This window comes from Podarcis filfolensis (genome assembly GCF_964270895.1).
Source record: "Podarcis filfolensis genome assembly, chromosome: 12".
NCBI classification, from domain to species: Eukaryota; Metazoa; Chordata; class Lepidosauria; order Squamata; family Lacertidae; genus Podarcis; species Podarcis filfolensis.
The window spans coordinates 30,128,616-30,135,972 of NC_139614.1; positions in this window are offsets into that span (position 1 = coordinate 30,128,616).

Sequence of the window (7,357 nt, forward strand, 5' to 3'; positions counted from 1 at the left end):
CTGCAGAATGAATCCATCTAGTGTTATTTCAAGATCTCATGTTAGGATCTTGGTGCTAGGGCAGGATCCAAATTTAGGTTCCTCTACTGTAATCAGTAACAGCTACCTCAGGAACAAAGAGACAATCTTGTCTGAAGGAGAAAGGCTTTCCTCTGTTTCTGCTGACCCAGAAAGGTGAATTCAGTGGGCAATATCTTTTAAATTCTGCTTGTGCAACAGTGCAATCCAAGACCTAAGATTGCAGCTCTATGTTTGAGGGTGGCTCACACAAAACAGCCATTGCAATTCCCAGTTACTGCTAATGAAATGCTGTGGGGGTTATTGTTTCTGTTTGTGACTATGTTATGTACTTTCCCCTCTTTTTATATTGTAACCCCCCCCCCGGGGGGGGGATCCTCAGATGAAGGAATTTAATACAGTGGTACCTCGGGTTAAGAACTTAATTTGTTCTGGATGTCCATTCTTAACCTGAAACTGTTCTTAACCCGAAGCACCACTTTAGCTAATGGGGCCTCCCGCTGCCACCGCACCGCCACTGCACAATTTCTGTTCTCATCCTGAAGCAAAGTTCTTAACCTGAGGTACTATTTCTGGGTTAGTGGAGTCTGTAACCTGAAGTGTCTGTAACCCGAGGTACCACTGTAAATGAAATGAAATAAATGAACATGAAGTACAGCTGCTTAGATTAACTCCCATCAGCCCCAGTCAGACCAATAGTCAGGGATAATGAGAATCCAACAATATCTGGAAGATCACAGGTGAGCCACCCCTGCTATACACATGTCTCTAAAAGCAACCTTATTTTCAAGGGGAACCATATGATTCCAGACTGATAGGCACTCAGCCACTGGAGTTGGCTGTTAGAGGGAATGATCAATCCATCTTAGTTTGATGAACTTTCTTGGCCAGTTTACAAAACTCATCATAAGATTTTAGCTCTGTGTACTTTGTTGTTGTGGTTGTTTTAAAAAAATAACCCATGTATTTTATTCTTTTGTGTTTTTACCCTGCTGATTGATGATGGACAGAAAATAACCCTCATTTGATTCAACCTATGAGTCAGATATGATATCAGGTACTCATCCAAAAGGTTTTCTGGCAGGTGGTAGCAGCGTGATGGAAACTGAACTGGTCTACTTGCCTTTACCTGTAGATTCCCCCATTCCTTTTTATTCTCTTTGCGGCTAGAAAGAAAGTTGTCTTGACAGTAATTTCCACTTAATGGCTCAGGGTGTGATTAGTGGCAAGAGAGGATTATTTGAACAAAACAGTCCAATTAGGAGAAATCTTTACTCTCATGTGGGAAGAAAAAAAATATTCTGGACAGAAAGTTCCTGCTCACTTTGTATTCAGGAGCACCTATTCTGATCCTTGAATGCTTTAGAGACGTTTGCAGATTCACTGCCTGGGAGAAATATATATTAGCGTCCTTTTCTAATTTTTATGCTCAGGGAGCTTTAAAATATAGTTTGGGGTCTTAACCTGGGTGCCAGCCCACTCTAATCACTGGATCCAGCAGGTGTTAGAATTTATTCAAAATTCCTAACTCTTGGAATAGCCAGGCTAGCCTCCTGGTGAGCTCATAGAATCATAGAGTTGGAAGGAACCCCAAGGGTCATCTAGTCCAACCCCCTGCAATGCAGAAATCTCAGCTAAAGCATAGATGACAGATGACCATCCTACCCCTGCTTAAAACCTTAAAGGAAGGAGAGTCCCCAACTTCTGCTGTCAAACAGTTCTCACTGGCAGGTGATAGCCTGGGTGGGCGATGAGACATTAAGGGTGTTTAAGGGGCTCGGTGTGAGACAGCAAATATGTGGGGGCCCCTCCCTCAACAGATAAAACCAGAGTTTAGAGTTAACAGGAGCAGTGATGTGACCTAGCAAGGAAAGAAGCAATATGGAGAAAGAGAGGGAGAGCAATATTCGAGAGCAATGTTTGATTTCTGTTTGAATCCAAGGTTGCAGCTATGGGAGAAACAAGGCCCTTTTGGGGTGTTTACGCTGTGAGCCCATCCATTGTAGGCTCAGGTTGTATATAGGTGGAAATAAACCATATATTATAAAGACACCACAGTCTCCACTATGCCTCATTTCCCAGAGGAATCATAAACCCTCGGCAGGCACCCGGAACCCCACTCAGAGATTGGAGTGGCATGCAACAATAGATATGCGTTCAGGCATGCAACCCCCAACCCCAGCTAAAGTGGTTCAGTCTGGAACAGTTTTGCCCTGTTTGTCTATAAAACCTCTCATATTATATTCCTGTGGTTTGCATCTCAAAAGACACTCCTGTGACTGGATTTATCATAGAAAATTACATTCAGTCTGCTAATGAACATTTATTTGTGCATAACAATATGCCTGAATCATCTCCAGCCTCCTTCCATGATGGTCCTTTTTTCCCACCAGGGTCTTCTCTAAGGGACAGAAGAACATAAAAAGAGCCGTGTTGGATCGGATGGGAGGCTCATCAAAGTCCAGCCAACCAGGTAACCAAGGGAAGCTCCTAAGACATGAATGCAGTGGCACTCTCCCCATTTTGGATTCCCAGCAGCTGATAGTCAGAAGCATCATACCTTTGAAAGCTCAGTCAGAACATAATCTGACACTCTAACCTAGCGGTTCTCAACCTGTGGGACCCCAGATGTTGCTGGACTACAACTCCCATCAGCTCTGAGCTCTGGCCTTGCTAGCTAGGGGTGATGGGAGTTGTAGTTCAATAACATCTGGGGATTAAGGCTGCTCTAACCCCTATATCTCACTGACCTTTTTCAAGCAAATGTCTGGTGTATCCTGTGTTGGAAGCCGCCCAGAGTGGCTAGGGCAACCCAGTCAGTTGGGTGGGGTAGAAAAAGTGCTTTTTTTAAAAGAAAAAAAGGTGCTGGTGCTCACCATGAAGTCATTCTAATAAATGCCACACTTTTAACATTTGTGGGGGAAAGGTGCTGGTACCCCCAGAAAAAAAGCACTGTGTACAATTAATAAATTATTATTATTATTATTATTATTATTATTATTATTATTACGAGGAGAGAGAGCACTCACACACTGTTGATGTTAAATAAATGTAAAATAAGAAGAGCATATAAAGTAAAATGTAGCTCAAGGCTGATGTACACATTCACAAACCTTACTCAGTGATTTGCAGCTGAATACATGAATTGCCTCCAATGGAAAGTACAGTCCAATGTGGTGTCAGGGCACCTGAACTTTCCCTCTGCCTTGTTTAATCAGTGGTGGCCATCTCACACAGTGATGAATGTGTCCACGTGTGAATTCACTCTCAGCGTCAACAGTTTTTTCGGCATGGTGGATCTCATTTTGTGTGTGAATGTAAAGCGAACATTCGTTGTGACAGAGAAGGTTGCTTGTGATCTACATTCCCTCCCCAGGATGACAGCCCCGCGTGAATTATGGCATTCCATTTGAATAACAACTTAAGTTCCCTTAACAGATCTTGGAGCTGTTTTGTTTTATTAGATTCAAGGTTACTTAGGCATGATTGTGCTCATTTAACCTTGGCTGTTTCCCAGTAGGCACATTGTCAGGATGTTGAATATTCTCTAGACAAGCCATTTCATTCAAAGTTTGGCACTAGCTGCTAACCATTTTTAAAAAGAAAAGGCATGTAAGAGAAAATAGTATTCATGTAAGACAGAGTTGTTCTGCCTGGCCTTTGGCTTGGAATCAACTTGATCCCCTTCCCCTCTTTCCTTTTTCCTTTCTCCTTCTGTGATGGAACTCCTATTTGGGGACTTCCCTGGCTTTTTTCTGGCCCACGTAGGACCAGTCTGGATAGTTGGCCTTGGTGAAGATTTGAAGTTTTCATCCCCAAAAAGTTTTTGATTTGAGTTTCTACTGAAATGAGGCTGCATTTTAACGTTGTATTTTAATCTTGTTTTTAAGTTGTATTTTAATCAATTGTTTTTATACCTGGTGTTAGCCTCCCTGAGCCTGGTCTTGGCTGGGAAGGGTGGGGTATAAATAAAACTTATTATTATTATTATTATCCAAGTCTTTGCCAACCTGGTGCCTAAGGGAAGCCCACAAGCAAGACCCAAGCAGAAAACCACTCTCCTCTTCTGTGGATTCCAGCCACAGAATTATTCCAGCCACAGTATTCAGAAGAATATATAATGGAATGTGTGGGGTGTTAGGGGAAGGGTAGTACCACGGGTGGGGACACATCATGCTCCTTCTGGGGTAGTTTGTCCACCTTTGGCCCCCTACCTGAACTCAGCGCTCACCTGTGGTTCATAGAAGTTGTCAGCATGCGACAGCGGCCACACCCCAGGAATGGCTTTGACGGACCAGTTAAAGCATTCAGACATGCATTCAAAACAATCGAAGGATTCTCAGATTTGATCACTGCCACCCCACCCAAAGAAGTAAAAGCCCCAGTTTAGAGCTCTAATCCTATGTACCTGGAAGTGATCCTCACTGAACCTCAATGAACTCACTTCTGAGCAAAAATGCATTGGATTCATACGCAGCGCTCGGTTAACTTAAGCAACGCTATGATCCTTGGAAGGAAGCCCCACTAAACAAAGTGGATCTTCCTTCTTATTAAGCATGAGTAGTGATATGGACGTGCTTGATGCAGAATATCTGATACCTGCAAGAAACAATAGCAATCACATCAAAAAGAATTGCATTGATATGCTTATTAAAATGATTGGTTCTTTCCTGCTGATGACAACAGAGCAGCTTTTGAAAAACGACAGATGCCAGCTGCTTGCTCTGCACTAGTTTCAAGCAAACTGGGAAATGTACATCAGAGAAGGGCAATGCATTGGGAACTGACTTGGTATTCTTTGGACCACTGAAATGAATGATGAAATATTTGGCACCAATTCTCCCCTTCCCACATGCCTATGTATGATATGCATCAGAGAATATTGGGAAATTTACATTTGATTTTTTTTTTTTCATTTGCATCTTCTAGAATTCATTTTGATGTTACGGATGAAAGGCTTGATGGTGCTTTTGAAGGATTCAGGCGGAAGCAATTAGGTCTCGCTGTTGCAAAAAAGGCTTGCTCTGATCCCATGGTTGTGTTCTGGCTGCAGTGATGAAACTGTGACTTGCAGTGATATAGCTAAAATCTCATCCTAGAAGTGTGTTTTTTTTAAAAAAGGTGACTTGCTCTGTGCTATAAACAATAAAACAACGAACAGGGTGGTGATACAATGACTTCTGCAATCGACACAAGATAATATCACAAAGGCAACTATCTGCAAACAAACAATAAATGCCCAGAAAAATGGCAAAAGTAGTGAGAGAGGTTTCTGGAGATATGTAACTCCATGAGCTAATAACTTCAAGCTAGTAGCAAACAATGTGCTTACCTGTTCTCCTGGCAGGTGAGTCCCTCCTGCTTACTGAGATGGGGAGGGACGAGGTGGTAGAGTGGCTGGTGCAGTGCAAATACACCAGTGGAGCTAATCTGCTGCCTCTGCTGGTGTGTTTGCACCGCACTTCCCTCCTCACCATCTCAACCCTGCCCTTCTCTCTCCAGGTAAGTAGCAATGACTCACCTGCTGGAAGGTCAGACAATGACATTACCATGTTGCCTTCTACTGCTTTAGATACAAGTGTGGTTTTTGAAATATACTCTCCACCGGGGGAGTATTTATGGAGTATATTGTCAATGCTAATACAAATGAACTATATATATAGATCAGAGATGAGGAGTCTGTGTCCTTCTCCCCCCCCCCCAGTTGTTGCTGCGCTACATCTCCTATCACCCCCAGACCAATGGCCATGCTACCAGGGGCTGATGGGAGTTGGAGTTTAACAACATCTAGAAAGCTGCAGCTTTCCCAGCCCTGCTATGGATGAACCTTCTTTCATTGCCAGTCAAAGGCCTTGACTGTTTAATGAAGGAATTAGATGTTCCTTTATCAATGTCCTCATATATAATTTACATGCTAAAGGGAAGGGGATATTCCTTTCATGAGCGGAGGAATTTATGCAACAAGCATACTAAATGATCTATACACTTCATGTCGAACCACATCAAAGGAGAAAAAGGGTATTCCTAGAATTTAGGTCTACAAACCAAGGATATATAATGCAGCCTGTTTTTCTCTTGTTCTACTTCATTAAAACTAGAACATTTTTCTCATTCACCATCCAAACCTTTTTCTTAGAAGAGAATAATCCTTCCTGCATCTCAGATAATAAATAATTGTGCGTGCTTATAGGTTTTTATAGTGGCAGATGGTCTTCTTTCATCATCTGTGCCGCAAAAAATGAGCAATTTTAGAATGTATGATTATGGTGTGATTACTTTCAATATAGCCATTTGGTCACAATAACCCAACAATTGTATTGGTAGGTCAGATCAAAGTCCATGCAATTCAGCAGGTAGCAAGAAGATTGCAATTCTGTGTTCCCAGGATCTCTTCTTCAGAGCTATACTGTACCTGAACATGGATGATTCATTTACAGAAACACACACACGTGCGCACGCACGCGCGCGCGCACACACACACACACACACACTTACCTTGCTTACGAATCCTAAATGCTTATCATTAGATATATTAGAATGACACAGACTGTAAGGATAAAATAGCACAGCCCAATTAAAAAGCCATATCTATATATCTTAGACTATATATAATCAGGAAAAGCTGAGCAAAAACACCCTATGTTGGCTGGCTTATGAGTGCTTAGTGAAAAAAATAAATCTTAGAATTTTATGAGAAGCAGGTTCCATATTAAGGGAGCAACTACTGAAGTGGTGCCCCAAATGTTCTCTTATTTTGATGTAGTGTTTTCCCCTAGAAATACTAGAGTACTTGCAAAAACATTCTCTGTTCCCCTATCCTGTTTGCTCCCATTCTTCCCACTGCCACAATTTTTTGGGGGAGCCTCATATTCCATCTTCTCATCACTGCATTTTTGTCTTCCTTGATTAGCCACATGAGTAATCCTGGCCAACTAGGGTTCACGCAGTGAAGGGAATAACATCCGATGCTGCATTGCCAGTTTACTATACTATCACATTATCGAGGGCAAAAGGCCAGTGGAGAGATAGGGCCAAGCTTCCGGGGTCCACTAGATAGATGATGCTAGCCAATCAGGGATCATGGAATGCTGTGACAAAGCTATCGTGCATCCAATCATATTTCAGTATGGGCTGGTGTCACTGAAGGCAAACAAAGCCTTCACTCTTGATAGGTGAACATCTTCACATTCTTTTCAAATAATAATAATAATAATAATAATAATAATAATAATAATAAATGCTTAAAAAGAGGCCCCTTTTGATGCTCTTGGAAATGTTTGAAAAGCATCTCCCTTTGGCTCATCCCCTATTCCCTGCAGCTGCCTAACTTAACTTCAGA